The sequence below is a fragment of the Callithrix jacchus genome, chromosome 15, assembly GCF_049354715.1.
Source record: "Callithrix jacchus isolate 240 chromosome 15, calJac240_pri, whole genome shotgun sequence".
Lineage (NCBI taxonomy): Eukaryota > Metazoa > Chordata > Mammalia > Primates > Cebidae > Callithrix > Callithrix jacchus.
In genome coordinates this window covers 62,640,665-62,666,280 of record NC_133516.1, presented here as the reverse complement: position 1 = coordinate 62,666,280, position 25,616 = coordinate 62,640,665, and the positions used below count along the sequence as shown (strand labels likewise).

General features: G+C 39.3%; 1 long non-coding RNA gene across 39 annotated transcripts in view; it reads right to left on the bottom strand.

Annotated features, from left to right (window-relative positions):
* LOC103788313 (uncharacterized) overlaps window positions 1–25,616 on the bottom strand; it is a 435,883-nt gene that overhangs the window by 281,635 nt on the left and 128,632 nt on the right. For 7 of the 39 annotated variants that reach the window (XR_013526943.1, XR_013526942.1, XR_013526938.1 and 4 more), the window contains exon 1: window positions 2,629–2,784. The exons of 15 other annotated variants lie outside the window; for them this stretch is intronic. This is a non-coding gene — a long non-coding RNA (uncharacterized LOC103788313). Of the gene's footprint in view, window positions 1–2,628; window positions 2,785–2,993; window positions 3,193–3,357; window positions 5,028–7,770; window positions 7,993–11,060; window positions 11,168–25,616 lie in introns of those variants that run through there. 17 more of the 39 variants (XR_013526947.1, XR_013526969.1, XR_013526950.1 and 14 more) reach the window with 6 other exon arrangements.

The window sequence follows — 25,616 nt, the reverse complement described above, 5'->3', positions numbered from 1 at the left end:
CCCATTGCTTGTTTTTGTCAGGTTTGTCAAAGATCAGATGTCGTAGATGTGTGGCATTGCTTCCAGGGTCTCTGTTCTGTTTCATTGGTCTATATCTCTGTTTTGGTACCAGTACCATGCTGTTTTGATTACTGTGGTCTTGTTGTATAGTTTGAAGTTAGGCAGCATGATGTCTCCAGCTTTGTTCTTTTTGCTTAGGATTGTCTTGGCTATGTGGGCTCTCTTTTGGTTCCATATGAAGTTTGAAGTGGTTTTTTCCAGTTCTGTGAAGAAGCTCACTGGTAGCTTGATGGGGATAACGTTGAATCTATAAATTACTTTGGGCAGTATGGCCATTTTCATGATGTTGATTCTTTCCAACCATGAGCATGGGATGTTTTTCTGACTGTTTGTGTCCTCTCTTATTTCATTGAGCAGTGGTTTGTAGTTCTCTCTAATGAGGTCATTTACATCCCTATTAGTTGTATTCCTAGGTATTTTATTCTCTTTGTAGCAATTGTTAATGGGAGTTCACTTTTGATTTGGCTGTTTGTCTGTTACTGGCTTGTGATTTCTGCACACTGATTTTGTATCCTGAGACTTTGCTGAAGTTGCTTATCTGTTTTAGGAGATTTTGGGCTGAGATGATGAGGTCTTCTAAATATTCAATCATGTCATCTGCAGATAGAGACAATTTGACTTCCTCCTTTTCTAATTTAATATGCTTTATTTTTTTCTCTTGCCCGATTGCCCTGGCTAGAACTTCCAATACTATATTGAATAGGACTGGTAAGAGACGGTATCCTTGTCTTATGCCAGATTTCAAAGGGAATGCTTCCAGTTTTTGCCCATTCAGTATAATATTGGCTATGGGTTTGTTGAAAATAGCTTGTATTATTTTGTGATATGTACCATCGATACCTAGTTTACTGAGAGTTTTTAGCATAAAGTTCTGTTGAATTTTGTCGAAGGCCTTTTCTGCATCTATTGAGATAATCATGTGTTTTTTGTCTTTCGTTTTGTTTATTTGATGGATTACATGTATAGACTTGCATATGTTGAACCAGCCTTGCATCCCCAGGATGAATCCTACTTGATCATGATGAATAAGCGTTTAAAAACCCTTCAAAAAATCAACAAATTCAGGAGCTGGTTTTTTGAAAAGATCAACAAAATAAATAGACTGCTAGCCAGACTAATAAAAAATAAAAGAGAGAAGAATAAAATAGATGTAATAAAAAATGATAAAGGGGACATCACCACCGATTCCACAGAAATACAAACCACCATCAGAGATTGCTACAAACAACTCTACACACACAAACCAGTAAATTTGGAAGTAATTGATAAATTCCTGGACACTTGTACTATCCCAAGACTAAACCAGGAAGAAGTTGAAACCCTGAATAGACCAATAACAAGGGTTAAAGTTGAGGCAGCAATTAATAGCCTATCAACCAAAAAAGTGCAGGTCCAGATGGGTTTACAGCTGAATTCTACCAGACATCGAAAGAGGAGTTGGTACCATTTCTTCTGAAACTATTCCACACAATACAGAAAGAGGGAATCCTCCCCAACCCATATTACGAGACCAACATCATCCTTATACCAAAACCGGGCAGAGACACAACTAAACAAGAAAACTTCAGGACAATATCCATGATGAACATTGATGCAAAAGTCTTCAATAAAATGCTGGCAAACAGAACACAAAAGCAGCAACATTCTTAAGTAGAAGGTATGTGATAAAAGAAACAATAGACAACAAACACACTTGAAGTAGGAGAATTAACTTCTATCAATGGCATGTTAAGTCGTGATAATGACACTTCCAGTGGTCAAAAATATATCAAAAAATATAGGATAATTTAATGACATAATTAAGTAGATATATTTTATAAATGTCTATAAAAATATGTTATATGCTTTCTACAAATATTAACAAACATTAAAACTGACCATACACTAAGCCATTAGAGAGCATCTCATTAAATTCTGAAAGGTGAAAATAAAACAATAATCTTTCCTTACAATATAATAAAATTAAATTATAACATCAGAAAAGAGTAAGTCTCTTTCACTGAAAACTAAATAAATTGCTCTAAAAACAACCCTTAGAGGAGAGGCAAAATAAATTTGTAGAATTAAAAATAATACAGCTAAAGCAGTATGTAGAGAAAAGTTCAAAGCCTTAAATGTTTGCATCATTAAGAAACTGTTCAGGTACCATCAAGACAGAAAGGGAACACAGATAGCAGAGAGGAGTAAAGCTGGGTTGCAGCCTGTCTGGGATCAACATCCAGCCAGGAGAAGCTCTCCAACATGGGAAAGGGTGAATCTCTGGGGGATTCACACTCTCCACAGAGACCTCTGCAAGACTGGGAACAGGAGAATGCCCCAGCACCCTGTCCCAAGTACCGCCTACTATGCTTCTAAACTGAAGCAGAAAGATCCCCAGAGTTTTTGCAGATGCTATTCTCAGGTCTAAAGGGACCTCTAACAAGCCTCAGACCCTGGAACAGACCAGCACCAGCATCATAACCCAGAAAGTGGCTGCAGTCGTGGTGCCTGGTAGCAGTAAGATGGCTCTATGCCTACCTACCATACAAGGCTCAATACCAGCTTTTGACCCAGTGATCCCACACCTACCTGAACTCAGCCAGTAGCTGTAGCCTGCTGCTGTCCCAGGAAACGCTCAGAAGGCAGGGCAGGAGACCACCCCGCCACTGGTATCCAGGTGAGCCACACCTGGTAGAGCTTCTGGCCCAGTGGTTCTACTTTTGCCTGAAGTCTGCAGAGAAGCACAGTCTCCTATTGCCCTGGAAAATACTTAGATGGCAGAGCAAGCAACTCCACCCATTCGTATCTGTTGTAGCCAGATTATCCATACCCACTAGAGCTTCCAGATCAGCAGTCTGGCTTCTGCCTTAACTCTGCCAGCAGCCACAACCCCTAGTACTCCTGGGAAGCACCCGGACAGATCAGATGATCTCATTCACCTTCACAGCTCCTACCTGAAAAGGACTTGCTGGATTAGGTGGTGCCCAAGCAGAGAGGAGCCCTCACTCTAGGATCACTGAGAGAGGTGTGATGCCCAGGTTTGCAAACCAGTGGAGGGGCAGGGTGTGGCTCTCCCCATAGGGCTGCCCTGGCAAGGATACCTCCTGTCTACTAACCACAGAACCTGCCTGAAGGAGCCTGGTGGACTAGAACACCCAACAGACAAAACAGGGGCACAGAACCAGTAATCAGAAAGGGCGTCTCCAAGGCCCAGGAGTGGACAAGTGAGTGGGTCACATCTCCCCACTGTCCACTAAAAAACACTATGGCCAACCTTGCCGAAACACAAAAGAGCCTTGAAGCAGAGCAAGGACCTACCTGCTGGTTAACACTCTTAAGTGCCACCTACTGGATCTCAGCCAAATACTAAGACCACAAGTTTTTGCCAGTATAGGGAACCTGTGAAAACTAAGAAAGGCTCCCCCCAGCACCCCACCCCAGCCAATGCAGGTGTACTTCACCACAACACCACAGCTGGCACATGCAAGCAAGCACTGATCCTGCTGCCACCACCCCAGTGATGTGCTTTGGCCAGCCCTCCCTGTCAGAGTGTTAAAACCTACAGACTGAGAAGACCTCAGTCCCTCCAGGACAGCAGATTCCTACCCTCAAGGGGACAAAGAACAAAGCTGGGGTCCTAGTACCAGCCCCCAAAGTTACAGGGCACAATCCAGGAGTATTGAGCTGACCATTAGCCACCCCAAATCTTCCAGAACCAAAGGCAATTAACTGAACTTACCTTATACCAGAATCAAGCCCTGAAGGGCATCAAAGAAGATAAAAGAAAAAAGAAATCCAAATTACAGCAACTGTAAAGATTAAAGGAACATTAGCCCACACAGATGAGAAAGAACTAGCACAAGAACTCTGCCCACTAAAAAGCCATAGTGTCTTCTTATCTTTAGATGACTGCACAATTTCCCCAGCAATTACTCTTAACCACAATGAAATTGCTTAAATGACAGAAATAGAACATGGATAGTAACAAAGATCAAGATTCAAGAGAAAGTTGAAACCCAATTCAAGGAATCTAAAGACAACAATAAAAAGATGTAGGCGCTGAAAGACAAAATGGACATTTTAAGAAACAACCAAACTGATGTGACAGAGCTGAAAAACTATAAAAATTTCAAAATATCACTGCAAATACTAACAGCAGAAAAGACCAGACTGACAAAAGAATCTCAGAACTCAAAGATGAGTTCTCTAAATTAAGTAAGACAAAAAAAAAAAAAAGAACAAAACCTCCAACAAATATGGGGTTATGTAAAGAGACCAAATCTGTGACTCATTGGGTGAGAAAGCAAGCAATTTTGAAAACCTATTTGATGATACCATCCACAAAAATTTCCCCAACTTTACCAGTGAGGCCAACATTCAAATTCAGCAATTGCAGAGAACCCCTGCAAGATACTATTCAAGAAAACCATCCCCAAGAAACATAGTCATCAATTCCCCAAGGTCAACATGAAATAAAAGTATCAATAGCAGCTAGACAGAAAGGGCAGGTCACCTTCAAAGGCAACCCCATCAGGCTAACAGCAGACCTTTCAGCAGAAATCTTACCAGCCAGAAGAGACTGGGGGCTTATTTTTAGCACTCTTAAAGAAAGGAAATTCTAACCAAGAAATAAGATCCTTTCAGACAAACAAATGCTAAGGTAATTCATCACCACCAGCACTGCCTTACAGGAGGTCCACAAGAGAATGCTAAATATGAAAAAAAAAAAATCACTGGACACCACAAATACACACTTACATAAACCACTGACACTAAGCAACTATACAATCAAGTCTGCATAATAACCAACAAACAACATGATGGCAGAATCAAATCTGCTCATATCAATATGAACCTTGAATGCAGACAGGCTAAATGTCCCAATTAAAAGGCAGAGGGTGGCAACTTGGAAAAAGAAGGAAAACCCAACTGAAAGCTGTTTTCAAGAGACTCACATGTAATAACACCCAGAGGCTCAAAGTAAAGAGGGAAAAAAAGACCTCAACCAAACAGACAGAAAACAGAAAAAAGCAGAAGTTGCTATTCTAATTTCAGACAAAACAGACATTAAACCAACAGCAATCAAAAACAGACATAGAAGGACATTACATGACGGTAAAGAGTTCAATTCAACAAGAAGACTTAACTATTCTAAATACACATGCAACCAACAGTGGAGCACCCAGATTCATAAAACAAGTTCTTAGAGACTTTCGAAGAGACATAGATAACTACACAATAATAGTGGGGGGTTTAACACCTCACTGACAGTATTAGACAGATCACTGAGGTAGTCAACGAACAAAGACATTGGTGCCTGAAATCAACATTCAACCAAATGAGCCTAATCGACATCTACAGAACTCTTCACCCAAAAACAAAAGAATATACATTCTTTTTATCCATACATGGCACATGCTCTAAAACTGACCACACTATCAGCCATAAAACAATTCTCAGCAAATTTTAAAAAAAATCATACCAACCACACTCTTGGACCACAATGCAAATAAAATAAGACAATCACTCAAAACTATACAATTACAGAGAAATTAAACAATCTGCTCCTCAATGACTTTTGAGTGAACAATGAAATTAAGGCAGAAATCTAGAAATTCTGTGAACCTAATTAGAACAAAGATACAACATATCAAAATATCTGGGACACAGTAAAGCAGTGTTAAGAGGGATGTTTACAGCAATAAACGCTCGCACCAAAAAGTTAAAAAGATCTCAAATTACAACATAACATCACACCTAGAGGAACTAGAAAAACAAGAGCAAACCAACTCCACAGCTAACAGAAGACAAGAAATTATGAAAAACAGAGCAGAACTGAATGAAACTGGGACACAGAAACTATAGAAAAGATCGATGTATCCAGGAGTTTGTTGAAAGAATAAATAAGATTGATAAACTACTAGCTAGATTAATAAAAAGAGAGAAGATCCAAACAAACACAATCAGAAATGAAAAAGGGGACATTACCACCAATACCATGGAATTACAAAATATCCCCAGAGACTACTATGAACTCTTCTATGCACACAAACTACAAAACCTAGAAGAAATGAATACACTACTAGAAACATACAACCTGCCAAGATTGAACCAACAGAAATTGAATCCCTGAACAGATCAATAATGAGCTCTGAAATTAAAGCAGTAATAACATGCCTACCGATCAGAAAAGGCCCAGGACCAGATGGATTCATAGTATAATTTTACCAGATGTATACAGAAGAACTGGTACCAATTCTATTGACACTACTCCAAAAAATTGAGGAGGGGGAACTCCACCCTAACTCATTCTATGAGGCCAGCATCATTCTAATACCAAATCTAGCAGAGACACAACAAAAAAAGGCAACTCCAAGCCAATACCCTGGATTAACATAGATACAAAAATCCTTAACAAGATACTAGCAAACTGAATCCAGCAGCCAATCAAAAAGCTAATCCACCACAGTGAGGTAGGCTGACTACCACAATCAGGTAGGCTTCATCAACATACAGAACTCAGTAAGTGTGACTCATCATGTAAACATAACTATAACAAAACCACATGATCATCTCAATAGATGTAGAAAAGGATTTCAATAAAATTCAACATCCATTCTTATGAAAAATTTTCGACAAACTAGGTACTGAAGTATACCTCAAAGTAATAAAAGCCATCTCTGACAAATTCACAGCCAACATCATCCTGACTGGGCAAAAGCTGGAAGCATTCCCCTTGAGAACTGAAACAAGACAAGAATGCCCACTGTCATCACTACTCCTGTTCAGCATAGTACTGAAGACTACCCAAGGCAATTAGGCAAGAGAGAGAAAGAAAAGGCCTCGAAATAGGAAAACAAACTGTCTTTGTTTACAGACGATACAATTCTATACCTGGAAAACCCTGTAAGACTCTACTCAAAAGCTCCTAGATCTGATAAACAATTTTAGCAAAGTTTCAGGATAAAATAATCAATGTACAAAAATTAGCAACATTTCTATACACCAGCAACATCCAAGCCGAGAGCCAAATCAAGAGCACAATCCCATTCACAGTAGCCACGAAAAGAATACCTAGGAATACAGCTAACCAGGGAGATGAATACTCCCTATGATGAGAATTTCAAAACACTGCTGAAAGAAATCAGAGACGATATAAACAAACAGAAAAACATTCCATGCTCATGGACAGGAAGCATCAATATTGTTAAAATGGCCATACCACCCAAAGCAGTTTACAGGTTCAATGCTATCCCTATCAAACTACCAATGACATTCTTCACAGAATTAGAAAAACTATCTTAACATTCATATGGAACCAGAAGGAGCCTGAATAGCCAAAGCAATCCTAAGCAAAAAGAGCCAAGCTGGAGACATCACATTACCAGACTGCAACTATACTATAAGGCTACAGTAACCACAACAGCATTGCACTGGTATAAATAAGTTACCAAAACTAAAAGAAATTTAAAAATCTAAACAAACAAATTTTCTCACTTCCAAAAAGAAAATATTTTAAAAGAAATGAGTAAAGATGTTACATTTCTATCTCTGCTCTCTCCAAAAATAACAAAACAAAAAATACCAGGGCTAGATGAATTTGTGGTATCATTTTAGTAACCCCTTAAAAAGCATTTCCAAGTAAATTAAAACTTTCCAAGAGAAAAGAGAAATTTAAACTTGCAAATTATTTTTATGAAGTAATTATTAGTTGTACACACACATACTCACCAACTACTGTCTTATCTCACTCATTACTGTCAATATAAAAATCTTTTACAAACTATTGGGAAAGAGAACCCAGCAATAAGCTAAAAGAATACTTGATAAAAATCAACAACTCATAAAAGAAAATCCAGTAATACAAGAAAAGCTGGACACATTCATAATATAAAATGTATCTCAGTCCCAAAGCCAGTATCACGCTTAACAGTGAAACACTACAGGCATCCCAATGTAACTCCAAAACAGAGCAAGGACACATACCATCACCAGTTTGATTTGACACTGTTCTAGCCAATGAAATCAGACAATAGAGTGCAATGAGAATAATGGAAACTATTGCTATTTTCAGACAATATGATTGCATACCTAAAAAATCCAAACCACTGCAAGCAATAATTCAAATCCAGTTAGTTAATAGGATGTAAAATTTAGAAACCAATTGCCTTCATATATAAAAACAATTTGTTAAAGCACATGTTGAAAGAAAACTTTCCATTTACAACACCATCATAACAAGATAAAATGCCTAGATATAAAACTTAACAAGACATATATCATAGTTTTATGACGAAAACTTTTAAGTGCTTTAAAAAGTTGCTGCAGCTGTGGGGAAGCAGGCACGTAACACACCGTTGTTGGAAGCATAAGGTGACAGCAGGGCAATCTGACAACACCAACCCAAACTACAAATGCACAAACAAGCATAAAATTACACAAAATAAAAGTTCATTCACTGCATCATTGTTGCAATGGCTGCAGATTAAGAACCATCCGCCTATCAATAGAAGAATGTTAATTCAGGCTAATTCACACAAGGCAGTACTATGCAGCTCTGCAAATGTGATGAAGCTTTCCATGTACTGATAAGGAAGATCCCTAAACAATGATTTAATTAAAAAGCAATGTATACAAAGGTTTATATTCTAACTTTCGTAGAAAAAAAATAAAATGTTAAGTTTTTTTTAAATGTGCACTAAAAACTTGAAAGCACCTAAGAAATGAATGTCAGTGCTGGGCATATGGGTGACACAAGTAGATGTGAAATGAGGTTGCTATGTACTAGCACTCTGCAGATTACTTTTTAATCACGGCAGTATAATAACATAATACCTACTTATAAAATTAAACTAAAGGAAAACATTGCTAGTGGCATTAAAAATTATACAACCAGTATAATAGTGAAGACAAACTACTTTATGCTGCATTACCTAACTCTAAATTACAGAGGCTTCTCATAACAAAAGTGTTATTTCTCCCTCAGTCCATGTCCATCACTCGTTCATTGGCTGGGCTGTCTTTTATGTGGTTCTTCATCAGTCCCCATGCAGAGAAAAAAGTGCTCCACAGGGACTCACACTGGTCATTCAGTCTTCCAGCCCAGACACAACACTTGTCACTTCTGCTTACAACCCATTGGCTAGGACTAGTCACATGGCCCCACACAAAGCACAAAGAGGGTTTAAGGCGAATAAAACACATACTGGTAAGCCACAATAATAACAACCATAACCATTTTGGAGAACAACTTTATGTTTTTAAAATACCATTTAGATAACACAAAGGCCAGTGAAGATATCCATACACTTTGATCCAGCAATTACATTTCTGGAAATGTCTAATGATATATTCCTAAGTAATTACAAACAAACGGGTAGAAATGTTTTATCCCTGGACATACCACTCACCAAAATGGAGTGAACTGTTCTTTGACCCTTTCTAAGGCAGCCAAATGCCCCAATACCATTCTCCTTTAAAAAAAATAGTTATAAATAGTTGTAAAAGCAAATAAGCACAGGTGGAAAGACAGTGTTTTGCTTTCAATTATTGGGACATTCATTATATATGTGGGTATGGTAGCCTAACACACGGACACACAAAATAAACCAAAACATTAGATACGGTCTACCAGCTTATTTGTGTGAAGCTTTATTCTTCACTACATTTTTTACATATATCATCTCAGTGTTTTCTTTTAAATTTTTTAATTTGTTTTCATGTTTAGTTCTAGGGTGCATGTGCAGGATGTGTAGGTTACATAGGTAAATGTGTGCCATAGTGGTTTACTGCACCTATCAACCCATTACCTAAGTATTAAGCCCAGCATGCATTAGCTATTCTTTCTAATACTTTCCATCCCCCTACCCTACGTCCCAATAGGCCCCAGTATGTGTCATTCCCTTCCCCAGGCCCATGTGATCTCATCATTCAGCTCCCACTCATAAGTGAGAAAATGTGGTGTTTGGTTTTCTGTTCCTGTGTTAGTTTGCTGAGGATAATGGTTTCCAGTTTCATCCATGTCCCTACAAAAGGTATCTCATTCCCTTTTATGGCTGCGTAATATTACGTGGTTCATGTATATGTACCACATTTTCTTTATCCAGCCTGTCACTGACAGGCATTTGAGTTGATTCCATGTCTTTGTTATTTTGAATAGTGCTGCAGTGAACATACAAGTGCATGTATCTTTGTAACAGGATGATGATTTATACTCCTTTGAGTATATATCAAGTAATGGGATTACCGGGTCAAACAATATTTCTGGATCTAGCTCCTTGAGAAATCACCACATCATCTTTCATAATGGTTGAACTAATTTACATTCCCACCAACAGTGTAAAAGCATTCCTATTTCTCTGCTACCTTGCCAACATCTGTTGTTTCTTGACTTTTTAATAATGGCCATTCTGACTAGTGTGAGATGATATCTCATTGCGGTTTTGATTTGCATTTCTCTAATGATCAGTGATGCTAAGTATTTTTTTCATATGTTTAGCTGCATTCATGCTTCTTTTAAGAAGTGTCTGTTCATGTCCTTTGCCCACTTTTGAATGGGGTTGTTTTTGTTTTTCTTATTCAACCACATTAGGTCAGTTTTGTTTCATACGTTTGGATTTTATAGACAATTTAATTTAAAGAAAATACCTTGCTTAAAAGAGAATATAACTAATAAGAACACAGATTTTTCAGTGTTATTATTTTATAGATGAGAAATTGAAATCCTGACTTAATTATTTTTGAGTATTCACTATGTTTAGGTCAAACATTTTTCTATTCATAGCAAGGCACAGAGATATAAGTAGTCCTTGACTGTAAGAATTTTGTACCCTGATCATGAAGGTTAGTAACCAATTCAAAGCCATAGAGCTGGTTAGTCTTGTTTTTGTTTTTTGATTATTTTATTGGCAGTGGCTTGGATTATCCTATAATAGAAGTTACAGATTCTTGCTTCAAAAAGCTAAGAGAAAATCACTGAAGAAGTTATTTTAAGTAAAATATACCACATGCTCTATACTCACTCATCTGTTGATGGTCACTTAGATTGTTCCCTGTGAATTATGCTGCAGTGAGCATGGGGTGCAGGTATCTCTTCAACACACTGATTTCAGTTCCTTTGGATATATACCTGGAAGTGAGATTGCTGGGTCATATGGTCATTCAATTTTTTAATTTTTATAAGCCTCTATACCATTTTCATAATGGTTGTGCTAATTTACCTTCACTGCAACCACTTAAAGGATTCCATTTTCCCTGCATTCTTTCCAAGACTTGTTACCTTTTATCTTTTTTAAAAAAAAAGGTTTTTTTTTAAGTTCTGGAATACATGTGCAGAACACGCAAGTTTGTTACATAAGTATATGTGTGCCAAGGTGGTTTGCTGCACCTATTGACCTGTCATTTAGGTTCCCTTCCCTTGACCCCCACCCACAAACAGGCCCTGGTGTGTGTTGTTCCCCTTCCTGTGTCTATGTATTCTTTAGTTTAATTAGATCCCATTTGTCGATTTTGGCTTATATTACAATTACTTTGGGCATTTTTGTCATGAAGTCTTTGCCCATGCCTACATATTGAATGTTATTGCCTTGGTTTTCTTTTAGGGTTTTTATGGTTTTGGGTTTAAGTCTTTAAACCATCTCAAGTTAATTATTCCATAAGGTATAAGGAAAGAGTCCAGTTTCAGTTTTCTGCATATGGTTAGCCAGTTTTCCCAGCACCATTTATTGAATGGGAAATTTTTTCCCCATTGCCTGTTTTTGTCAAGTTTGTCAAAGCTCAGATGGTTATAGATGTGTGGTTTATTTCTGAGGTCTCTGTTCTGCTCCATTGGTCTATATATCAGTTTTGGTACCAGTACCATGCTGTTTTGGTTACTGTAGCCTTGCAGTATACTTTGTAGCCAGGTAGCATGATGCCTCCAGCTTTGTTCTTTTTGCTTAGATATTTTTGAGTATATGAGCTCTTCTTTGGTTCCATATGAAATTTAAACTAATTTTTTCTAATTCTGTGAAGAATGTTAATGATAGTTGATAGGAATAGCAGTGAATCTGTAAATTACTTTGGGCAGTATGGCCTTTTTCATAATATTGATTCTTCCTATCCATGAGAATGCAATGTTTTTCCATTTGTTGGTGTCCTCTCTTATTTCCTTGAGCAATGGTTTATAGTTCTCCTTGAAGAGGTCCTTCACATCCCTTGTTAGCTGTATTCGTAAGTACTTTATTCTCTTTGTAGCAAGGGAGTTTATTCATAATTTGGCTTGATGCTTGTCTATTGTTGGTGTATAGGAATGCTTGTGCTTTTTGCACATTGATTTTGTATCCTGAGACTTTGCTGAAGTTACTTCTCAGCTTAAGGAGTTTTTGGGCTAAGACAATGGGGTTTTTAAAATATAGATTCATGTCATCTACAAACAGAGACAACTTGACTTCCTCTTTTCCTATCTGAATACACTTTATTTCTTTCTCTTGACTGACTCCCCTGTCCAGGACTTCCAATACTATGTCGAATAGGAGTGGTGAGAGAGAGCATCCTTGTCTGGTGCCAGTTTTCAAAGGGAAAGAGTCCAGGTTTTTCACATTCAATATGATATTGGCTGTAAATTTTTCATAAATAGCTCTTATTATTTTGAGATACATTCCATCAAAATCTAGTTTATTGAGAGTTTTTAAGATGAAGAGATGTTGAATCTTATCAAAGGCCTTTAGATAATCATGTGGTTTTTGTCACTGGTTCTGTTTATGTGATGGATTACGTTTTTTGATTTGTATATGTTGAACCAGCCTTGCATCCCAGGGATGAGGCTGACTTGATCATGGTGAGTAAGTTTTTTGATGTGCTGCTGGATTCGGTTTGAAAGTATTTTATTGAGAATTTTCACATCGCTGTTCATCAGGCATACTGGCCTGAAGTTTTCTCTTTTTGTGTATGTCTCTGCCACGTTTTGGTATCAGGATGATGCTGGCCTCATAAAATGAGTTAGGCAGGAGTCCCTCCTTTTAAATTTGGCTAATGGAGAATTTGGCTGTGAGTCCATCTGGTGCTGGACTTTTTGTGGTTGGTAGGCTATTAATTACTGCCTTAATTTCAGAACTTGTTTTTGGTATTCAGGGATTCAACTTCTTTTTGGTTTAGTCTTGGGAGGGTGTATGTGTACAGGAATTTATCCATTTCTTCTAGACTTTCTATTTTATTTGAGTAGAGGTGTGTATAGTATTCTCTGATGGTGGTTTGTATTTCTGTGGGATAAATTATTTTCTTTAAGAATATTGAATATTGGCCCTCACTCTCTTCTGATTGTAGAGTTTCTGCTGAGGGGTCCGCTGTCAGTCTGATGGGCTTCCCTTTGTATGTGACTTGGCCTTTCTGGCTGCCCTTAACAGTTTTTCCTTCATTTCAACCTTGGAGAATCTGATGATTATGTATCTTGGGGTTGATCTTCTCATGGAGTATCTTAGTGGTATTCTCCGTGTTTCTTGAATTTGCTTGTTGACCTGTCTTGCTACATTTGTAAAGTTCTCCTGGATACTATCCTGAAGTGTGTTTTTCAGCTTGTTTCCATTCTCTGTGTCTTCTTCAGGTATTTCAATCAGTAACAGGTTCAGTCTTTTTACATAACTCCATATTTCTCAGAGGCTTGTTTGTTCCTTTTCATTTTGTTTTCCTCTAATCTTGTCTACATGTCTTACTTCATCAAGGTGGTCTTCGTTAGAACATGCTCCTTTAGCTCAGCACAGTTTGTTATTACCCATCCTCTGAAGCCTACTTTTGTCAATTTGTCCATCTCATCCTCTGCCCAGTTCTGTATCCTTGCTGGAGAGATGTTGTGATCATTTGGAGGAGAAGAGGCTCTCTGGTCTTTTGGGTTTTCAGCAAGTTTTCAGTTTTTTTGTTCTTTTTTATCTTCATGTATTTGCCTAGTTTTGATCTTTGAGGCTGCTGTCCATTGGATGAGTTTTTTGTGGGGACTTTTTGCGGTTGTTGATGCTGATGCTGTTGCTTTCTGTTTGTGTGTTTTTCTTTCAATGGTCCAGTCCCTCTTCTATAGGGCTGCTGTGGTTTGCTGGGAGTTCACTTCCAGCCCTATTCATCTGGTTTGCTCCCACACCTAGATATGTCACTCAAGGAGGCTAGAGAACAACAAAAATGGGTGCTTGCTCCTTCCTGTCAAATCTTGACCTCAATGGGCACCAACCTGATACCAGTAGGATCAGTCCTCTGTAGAGTACCTGACAACCCCTGTTGGAGGTTCTCATGTTAGGCAGCTAGCATGCCCAGTGTTGGCTGATAGCCCTCCCCCAGGAGCTTAAATGGCTTAGACAAGCAGGCAACTGCAGCTGTGGTGCTGGTCACCCCTCCCTCCAGAAACTTGTCAGGCTTAAGCAGATTCTAGCTGAGAGGATGTTGAGAATCTGTGTGGTTCCAGGGTTGGGACCCTAGGTCCCAGTGATGTGGGTTCACAAGTGGGATCTTCCAATTCCTGGGTTGCACAGTTCCATGGAAAAAGCATGGTTTCCCCAGCTGAGTAGCATGCTCAGTCACCACCTCCCTTGGCTAGCGGTTGGTGGCTCCCCTGCCCCATATGGCTCTGAGATGGGCCGCCATACCACACTGCCCTTCCTTTCTGTGGGTCATGCCAGCCACCTAATCAGTTCTGATGAGAGAACTTAGATGCCTTCATTACTATCACAGGATTCACACACTATTGTGGTTACTTTCAATGGGAGCCTCCAGTCACTGCTGCTTCCCGTTGGCCATCTTGGCCCTGCCCCAGCATATCATTTTCAAAACATAATCTTAAGAACATTCCAATAAAATGAAATGGTAAGTACATATACTCAAAGGTATGTGCTTTTTCTTTCCATATAAAGGAAAAGACAAGGACCAGAGCAGCAGCAAAGGGTGCCCCAGACATTTTATGGGTAGGAGCTCTGATCTTCAGTTGTGGAACTATTTGGAAATGCTTCATAAAGATGTAATGCACCAAACAAACACACAGGAGGATAGGTAGGATGTCCATGGTAGAGGGTACAGACAGGCAGAAAGATTATTTTAAGTAGAAGAATGATGGTTACAAAGGCCCCATAAGAAGTTTGCATTCACAGGAGAGAAAGCAATCAAGCTTAGAGACATGCTCAGGAGCAGTGAGAAATTAGACTGAAAAGGTGGGGTGGGATGGAGTCGGGTGGGGTGCCTGCCAGGCCAGAAGCAAGATCTCATTTGGTAGATCCAGGTGGGAAAGGCTTTAAGCACACTGGAGCTATGCTTACATGTTTACTCTAACACCGTTCCAGGTGAGGAAGACTAAAAACAGAAAGATGAGGGGGGAAATGACCATGAGGTATGTTCAGGGCATGTGTATATATGTGAAAGTGTGTTTGGGAGAAGGAGGTAATAGAAAGCCTAGGCAAAATCTTCTTGGGGAATAAACAGATAGATGGTGACAAAAGGATGATGATGATATTGCAGCAATAAGCCTGTGCTACGTACTAGACCCTGTACTGGGTGCTTTACATCCATTTTGCAGTTAAATCACACAATTCTAGAGGTTCCGTTTAAAAAAACAAAAAATCAACAGTGATAAAACTAAAGCTCAAGGAAATGAAATGAGGAATCCAATACCTCACAGCAGGGAAGGGAAGGGGTGAAGTGAGCATTCAAATCCAGCTCGAACTGTGCTGGTTCCATCACCCCTCACTTATCACTGGAACAGGAGTGAACAGAATTCACAAACGTTCCCTGTACTATAACAGCGTAAGAACACATATCCTGTGCTTGCTTGGACTTAACTCTTCTGACTTGATGTCTGCTGCAACCAATCAGGCTATATACTCCTCGAAGGTGGCAGTGCTCCTTTGGTTTTGTCTTTGCATCCCTAAACAGCACATCACACACTGCTGCTTCATTTACATGTATTCATTTATTTATCCCACAAATATTTACTATCTTCAATAAACCAGGCCCTGTACAAGACCCTAACATTACAAAACAAAATAAAGCAATAGGACTCACAAGAATGCAGACGTGATGGTGGTGGTTCTGGTTGGATTATGGGTTCGTAGGCATTATTTTACCCTGTCACTTTTGTGTAAATTTGAAATTTTCTATAATAAAAAATTATTTTAAAAGAATAAAGGATTTTACTGAAAGCATTCTCGTCAAGGTTACCACTGACTTGCTTGTTACTAAATATGTTTAATTCTGCTCTGTCTTCATTTGCCTTGACAAACGTCTCCTCGAACAAACTAAAAATACTTGGCAAAAAAAATTAGGAAGACATAAGCAGAGGCCAAGATAAGGGGCCCACACCCTCTCCTGTTTTTCTCTCATCTTTCCAGCTGCTGTTTCTCTATCATTTTCCCTTCCTGAGTCTCCTTTTCCATTCCCCACCCTTTAAATGTCAGAGTTGTACATGCCTGCATTTTTACCCTTTGTTTCTCCTCACCTGGCTCATTCTTTCTCACTGCTCTCATCCCTTCCCCAGGTTTTCAATACTGTTCATAGGTTGGAACCTTCCCAGTCAATAATGTCAGACCAGTTTTCTCTTTGGAACATCAAGTCAGGATTGAAATACCAAGGGGAATATGTTCTTAGACATTCCATAGGCATCTCAAAGCCAAAACATCTGAAGTATTCTCTTCATCTTTCTCCTCATCCACCTCTCTACTCCTCACTGTTCCCTCTGCTTTTTTACATACTTTACCTCAGAAAGGGGCAATGACATGCACTCAGAGTTGTTCACCACATCCTCCTAAGAATCTCCTTAATTTATCTATATCATTTCCTTTGCTTAATAATGGACAAATGAATAAATAGAACTCAAGATATTTCCCCCATATAACTAATCGTATAAAACAAAACGCTGAATTGAATATATTTCAAATATTTAAATATATTCTAAATTGACTGAAACTATTTTTCTTTAAAAGTTGACTAAATAAGGCCAGGCACAGTGGCTCACACCTGTAATCCCAGCACTTTGGGAGGCTGAGGCAGGTGGATCACCTGAGGTCAGGAGTTCAAGACCAGCCTGGACAACATGGTGAAGTCCTATGTCTACTAAAAATACAAAAATATTAGCCAGGCGTGGTGGTGCATGCCTATAGTCCCAGCTACTCAGGAGACTGAGGCAGGAGAATCGCTTGAACCCAGGAGGCAAAGGTTGCAGTGAGCCAAGATTGCACCATTGTACTCCAGCTTGGGTGACAGAGTAAGACCTTGTCTCTCAAAAAAAAAAAGATTGACTAAATGAATACAGATCTAGCTTATGACTGATAATTTTTCTACTTGTGTAGTGGAAAAAGAAAGCTTTCTAGACCTTAACTACTGTTTTATATGAACATTTATTTAAAAACTGTTTAATCTTTGTGCTCAAGGTAAAAAAAAAAAGTTATTCTGAGACACTACTTCATCAACACTGCAAATTCTCAGATAGTGAATTCACCTCAAATGTAATCCACATAGATTGTATTTGAACCTTGAGTTTCAAATATGGACTAGATTACCAAGAGTAAAGAGATATTTTACTTTTCAGACTCATGTTAGTGTACTTCCTGTTAAACTGTTACTGTGGAGAAAACTGTATGGAAACATCAACTGTTCATGAGAGCTGACTTTAAATAACTGAAATTCTAATGTGTGGAGAAGGTAGACTTGTCCAATGTGTCTTTGAAGACTAAATGTTCCTGATATAGTTAGGTAACAGCTCAATTTAAGAAAAGATGTCATTACCAGGCAGAGCTTCTTATAAATAGCTTCAAATGGAAGCCATTCTCAAAGATATCAGCACAGGTACTCTCAAAGCAGATGGAAGGCTACAATGGGCGACTTCCAAATAGTCCTCCCAATTATGAAACATAAGGACTTTCTATCCTCAAAAGATAGAAATGAATATTAAAATAGTAGCAATGTCATAACTCAAAATTGACTTGATAAACTAAAATGTGTCCATGTCCACCACAACTGCCAAGCCTCAAGAGGACACACACTATGTTAAGAATAGATCATGACTAAAGGAAACACAAGGTAGGTAATTTTGAGAACTCAGCTAACTTTGTCTTCAGTGTTTCCTGGCCCTGGGAGTCTCTCCCCAGCACCCATAGTACTGTCTGTGACAGCACTTCAGGGCCCTCCTCCTTTGACCATGGTCAAGACTGCTCATCAAGATTAAGCATGTGAGTTTCCCATTCCCTCAAGCACTGGTCTTTCCTACAAAAAAAAAAAAAAAAAAAAAGGAAGTTAATGATATGCTAAAGAGACAATTTCATGTCTGGGAAAAAAGAAAAATTAAGAGAGTGTCTAGTCTAATTTTAAGAGGGCATCTAGCCTACGTTTGCATTTGTGAAATTAAACAATCCTATCTATCATCTACTTACACATAAGGCTTACCCTCATTTCTTGTATCTGAGAAGATCTCTGGTTCAGAACTTTCAGGATCTGGTAAATATTGTGAGGGCATGAGGCAAAAGGAAGAGAAAATAGATCAATTTGCATCACAGATAAGATGCAAATGTCTCCAACAGCCCTTACATTCTTGCCCCACCACCATTACCCTCAGCAGGCTGTCTAGAGTCAGCCTTCCATTCGCATCCTATGGCCCAGATTTTCCCAATCCCCAGCTGCTCAAAACTTCCCTGTCCTGGGTCTGATCCAAAAGCTGAAAAAAATACAGTCAATCTGTCATCAGCCTTTGATTTCTCACAAGTAACTGGATCCACCCAGCAGGCTACCTGTGGTGATCATAGGCTGTCAATAATGGCTAAATATTTTTTTAATTTACCAAAATCTTACAGTCAGAGTCAGTTCTGACTAATATTCCTGGGCCATCAATTTTACAGGGCCATGGAAAGAATAGCACCCCTACCCTCACTTCCAACGCAATCATCTCTAAGAATATTAGATCAGCATCTTAATGGGCTTTGTGTGATCTATGAGCTTGAATTTTTGTCATAATCCCCTGCAACAGATGAGCCATGCAAACGTCATCTGCTGACCTGAGCAGCTTTACTCTGCACCACTCTCTACTTCACATTTCTGAATCCCTGCCCCACTGTTATTTCTTCTTGAAGCCCTGTATGAATATTCATACATCCCTTCTTCCCCACCTATACCTACCTTGTCTAGTTAATTTTTATGCATCTGTTAAGAAATCTATTCAAATGTCAAATATGTAGGAACACATTTTCAGAGCAAGTTATATTTATATTTTGTATATTCTCAGAGCACCATGTCTTCTTTCACGGTAATTACTAAAGCTTGAATTATTTTTATAAGTCTTCATGTCTGGCCTTCCACCAACAGGTGTGCTCCCAGAGGGTAATGAATACCTCTGTTATGCTCAGCACTGGATCCCCAGCATTGAGCAGAATGCCCAGCATGGTATCATTAGCAGCAGCGAATCCACGCAGGTCTACAGCAATCTCAATTCTTGCCTCCTCAGAAAAACTTACTCAACCAAGTAGCATAAGGTAGAGGAAGAGTCCAAGGCAAGTTTTAGAGCAGGAATTGTAGAAAATAAATATAAATAGAAGTTTCTCTCTAAAGCTTTCTTCTTAGCTGATTAAGAAAACATAATAGCTTCTTTAAAGGTTGATTTTTTTAAAGTCTTTTGTTAATAATCCTAAGTAGCTGTTAGTTATAACAAAGAAATAGGTATTTTCTGTGTTCCTAGTTCTTATACTGTAGCCCAGTTATTTGCCCTGACATGTCTGGACAAGCCCAGGCAGGCCTCAGCCCATAGTTAATTCCCCTTCCTTATTTGGAAATGTCATTGATTCTTTAAGTCTTTCGTAAATGACTTCCTCTTTTCTTTTGTTCTCTCTTGCCTTTACTCTTTTAGGAAAGGTTTTGAGTTATTAGCCCATCAGTATAGTTTAGATTGTGAAGCCCAGCTCCAGCCAATGGAGGCCGGAAACAGCAGTAGAGGCCAGTCCATAAGGGATAAATATGTCTGCCTTTCTTCTGTTCTTTGTACTCTCATGGCAAACTGCTGGCGAGTGTATCCCTTCTGCATAAAGTTGCCCTGCTGAGAGAAAATTTATATTCGAGTGCTACTTCTTTTGCGGCACTGAAAATTTACATATAACAATTCTGGTGGCCAGTATGGGGACCCATTCTCCTCTGGGGTGGTATCTGGTTCTCTCTAATGTGAAGGTGGCCTACCACCTCATTGCGGGGGCCTCGGAGGTCGAAAGCCATGACCTATCTGGTGCAAGGAATAAACCTGAACTCTCAGCAACGCAGGGGAAGAATGTCTTGCTAAGCCATGGTGACCAGGCAACTTCCGTGCACAGACCAAGGTAAGAAAAGTCATAAGAGTGACAAAGTATTTCCTTGGTGGTTGGGATAGTCTGTAGATGGAGTGTGTATGTGTGTATGAATGGTTGCAAGCATCACTGCATGCATGTCGTTTGTGCGAATGGTGACAAGTCCTGCTGCTGGATGGAATACACGCTCTCTGCAGTTCCATAGCTACCTCATATGACTTAGGGCAGATCCTGCTGTGGGGCTTATACCAGCACACAAATGCTAAGAGGGGACTAATTCTCCTCCAGGGGACTGGCCAGAGAGAGAGAGAGAGACACAAATGGAGAAAGTATAAGAGACCTCTGGTGAAGGGGAGGAAGGTTAACCTCCCAGGAAAAAGGATAGGCAAGACAACTCTGGTTTGAGAGACTGAGCCTTAGCAAGCCTCTAGAGAAGACATAGGTGAAACATCTCTGGTCCAAGAGATCTGAGAGATTGAGCCTTCCGGGGAAAAGGATAGATGAGACATCGCTGATATGAGAGATTGGGCCTGTCTGATACCCAACATGGGTAATGCTCCTAATAAAGCAGGGATGGTAAGTAAAACAGGAAAAAAAGAGGGTGAGGGCAATCAGAGCCCCTCTGACAGCCCTTTACGGCTCATGCTAAAGTACTGGAAGGACAATGAAAGGCCAAGCAAGTACTCAGAGATTTTGTCACCACCAGGCCTGCTTTACAAGAGCTCCTGAAAGAGGCATACACATAGAAAGGAACAAGCAGTACCAGCCATTCCAAAATCACACTAAATGCTAAAGAGCATCAACATAATGAAGAACCTACAACAACTAATGGGTTAAACAGCCAGCTAGCATCAAAATGGCAGTATCAAATTCACACATAACAATATTAACCCTAAATGTAAATGGGCTAAATGCACCAATCAAAAGACACAGACTGGCAAATTGGATAAAAATCCAAAACCCATTGGTGTCCTGTATCCAGGAAACCCATCTCACATGCAAGGATACACAAAGGCTCAAAATAAAGGGATGGAGGAAGATTTACCAAGCAAATGGAGAGCAAAAAAAAAGCAGGAGTTGCAATTCTCATCTCTGATAAAATAGACTTTAAAGCCACAAAGATCAAAAGAGACAAAGAAGGCCATTACATAATGGTAAAAGGATTGATACAACAAGAAGAGCCAACGATCCTAAACATATATGGACCCAATACAGGAGCACCCAGATACATAAGGCAAGTTCTTCATGACCTACAAAGAGACTTAAACTCCCACACAATAATAGTGGGAGACTTTAACACTCCACTGTCAATATTAGACAGATCAACCAGACAGAAAATCAACAAGGATATCCAGGGCTTGAACTCAGACCTGGAGCAAGCAAACCTGATAGACATTTACAGAACTCTCCACCCCAAATCCACAGAATATACATTCTTCTCAGCACCACATCACACCTACTCTAAAATTGACCACATAATTGGAAGTAAAGCACTGCTCAGCAAATGCAAAACAACTGAAATCATAACAAACACCCTCTCAGACCATAGTGCAATCAAGTTAGAACTCAGAATTCAGAAACCAACCCAGAACCGCACAGCTTCATGGAAATTTGAACAACTGGCTCCTGAATGTTGACTGGATAAACAACGAAATGAAGGCAGAAATAAAGAAGTTCTTCAAAACCAATGAGAATGAAGACACAACATGCCAGAATCTCTGGGACACATTTAAAGAAGTCTCTACAGGAAAATATATAGCAATAAGTGCCCATATGAGGAGAATGGAGAGATCCAAAATTGACACCCTATCATCAAAATTGAAAGAGCTAGAGGATCGAGATCAAAAAAGCTCAAAACCCAGCAGAAGATAAGAAATAATTAAGATCAGAGCTGAACTGAAGGAGATTGAGACACGAAAAACCCTTCAAAAAAATCAATAAATCCAAGAGCTGGTTTTTTGAAAACATCAACAAAATAGACAGACCACTAGCCAGATTGATTAAAAATAAAAGAGAGAACAACCAAATAGATGCAATAAAAAATGATAAAGGGGAAATCACCACAGATCCCACAGAAATTCAAACCATCATCAGAGAATATTACAGACAACTCTATGCACATAAACTAGTAAACCTGGAAGAAATGGATAAATTCCTGGACTCCTGTGTCCTCCCAAGCCTAAACCAGGAGGAAGCTGAAACTATGAATAGACCAATAACAAGGGCAGAAGTCGAGGCAACAATTAAGAGCTACCACACAAAAAAAGCCCAGGTCCAGACGGGTTCACAGCTGAATTCTACCAGACACACAAAGAGGAGCTGGTACCATTCCTTCTGAAACTATTCCAAATAATCCAAAAAGAGGGAATCCTTCCCAAATCATTTTATGAGACCAATATCATCCTGATACCAAAACCCGCAGTGACCCAACAAGAAAAGAAAACTTCAGGCCAATATCCATGATGAACATAGATGCAAAAATCTTCAATAAAATATTGGCAAGCCGATTGCAACAGCAAATCAAAAAAATTATTCATCATGATCAAGTAGGATTCATCCCGGGGATGCAAGGCTGGTTCAACATACGCAAGTCTATAAACGTAATTCACCACATAAACAGAACCAAAACCAAAAACCACATGATTCTCTCAATTGATGCAGAGAAGGCATTTGACAAAATTCAACAGCCCTTTATGCTAAAAACCCTCAATAAACTTGGTATCGATGGAACGTATCTCAAAGTAATAAAAGCTATTTATGACAAACCAACAGCCAATATCATACTGAATGGGCAAAAACTGGAAGCATTCCCTTTGAAATCCGGCACTAGACAAGGATGCCCTCTTTCACCACTCCTATTCAATATAGTACTGGAAGTTCCAGCCAGAGCAATCAGGCAAGAAAAAGAAATAAAGCGTATTCAAATATGAAAGGTGGAAGCCAAATTGTCTCTATTTGCAGACGACATGATAGTATACCTAGAAGACCCGATCACCTCAGCCCCAAAACTCCTGAAACTGATAAGCAACTTCAGCAAAGTCTCAGGATATAAAATCAATGTGCAAAAATCACAAGCATTCCTCTACACCAATAACAGACTTAAAGAGAGCCAAATCAAGAACGAACCGCCATTCACAATTGCTACAAAAAGAATAAAATACCTTGGAATACAACTCACAAGGAACGTAAGGGACCTCTTCAAGGAAAACTACAAACCACTGCTCAATGAAATCAGAGAGGACACAAACAGATGGAGAAACATTCCATGTTCATGGTTAGGAAGAATCAATATCGTGAAAATGGCTATACTGCCCAAAGTAATTTACAGAATCAACGCTATCCCCATCAAGCTACCATTGACTTTCTTCACAGAACTGGAAAAAACCACCATGAACTTCATATGGAACCAAAAGAGAGCCCGCATAGCCAAGTCAATTCTAAGCAAAAAGAACACAGCGGGGGGCATCACACTACTGGATTTCAAACTATACTACAAGGCTACAGTAATCAAAACAGCATGGCACTGGTACCAAAACAGAGATATAGACCAATGGAACAAAACAGGCATCGGAGGCAACACAACATATCTACAACCATACAATCTTAGATAAACCTGACAAAAGCAAGCGATGGGGAAAGGATTCCCTGTTTAACAAATGGTGTTGGGAAAACTGGCTAGCCATGTGCAGAAAGTAGAAACTGGACCCCTTCCTGACCCCTTACACTAAAATTAACTCCAGATGGATTAAAGACTTAAACATAAGATCTGGCACCATAAAAACCCTAGAAGGAAATCTAGGCAAAACCATCCAGGACATAGGAGTAGGCAAGGACTTCATGAACAAAACACCAAAAGCATTGGCAACAAAAACCAAAATAGACAAATGGGACCTAATGAAACTCCACAGGTTCTGCACGGCAAAAGAAACAGTCACTAGAGTGAATCGGCAACCAACAGAATGGGAAAAAATTTTTGCACTTTACCCATCTGACAAAGGGCTGATATCCAGAATTTACAAAGAACTCAAACAGATTTACAGGAAAAAAACAAACAAGCCCATTCAAAAGTGGGCAAAGGATATGAACAGACACTTTACGAAAGAACACATATATGAGGCCAACAATCATATGAAAAAATGCTCATCGTCACTGGTCATCAGAGAGATGCAAATCAAAACCACATTGAGATACCATCTCACGCCAGTTAGAATGGCGATCATTAAAAAATCTGGAGACAACAGATGCTGGAGAGGATGTGGAGAAAAAGGAACACTTTTACACTGTTGGTGGGAGTGTAAATTAGTTCAACCACTGTGGAAGACAGTGTGGCGATTCCTCAAGGCCTTAGAAATAGAAATTTCATTTGACCCAGCAATCCCATTACTGGGTATATATCCAAAGGACTATAAATTGTTCTACTATAAGGACACATGCACACGAATGTTCATTGCAGCACTGTTTCCGATAGCAAAGACCTGGAATCAACCCAAATGCCCATTGATTATAGACTGGATTGGGAAAATGTGGCACATATATACCATGGAATATTATGCAGCAATCAGAAATGATGAGTTCGTGTCGTTTGTAGGGACAGGGATGAATCTGGAGAACATCATTCTCAGCAAACTGACACAAGAACAGAAAATGAAACACCGCATATTCTCACTCATAGGCAGGTGATGAAAAATGGGAACACATGGACACAAAGAGGGGAGTATTACACACTGGGGTCTATTGGAGGGAAAAGGGGAGGGCCAGTGGGAGGGGGAGTTGGGGAGGGATAGCCTGGGGAGAAATGCCAAATATGGGTGAAGGGGAGAAAGCAAGCAAAACACACTGCCATATGTGTACCTATGCAACTGTCTTGCATGTTCTGCACATGTAACCCAAAACCTAAAATGCAATAAAGAAAAAAAAAAGAAAGGACTCAACATAAGAAAAAGCAGCAAAGGGCAAAGTATTGCTGTTTTATTTGGACCTAAGAATTGATCCTTATACTTGCAGCTTTCTGGCCAAAATTAGGGTCGGATGAGGATTCTGTCTGTCAACTTTTAATAATGTATGTTAACAACAAGAGATAGACTGTGCCCTATGTTGACAACAGGGACCTGTTCTCCTTTACCCTTTAACGATTCCAAAGAAGGAAATAGAGAGTAGTAAAAAGTCAGAGGTGAAATCATCTGAAAAAGGTGAAGTTTTTACTCATGGGCAACCTGCAAGTAAGTGGGATACTTTAGACCATCTCCCTCATTTCTGGCTCCAGCTCCTGCTCCTGCCATCCCCACAGCACTGCCTTCTCCTCCCCAAACAGCA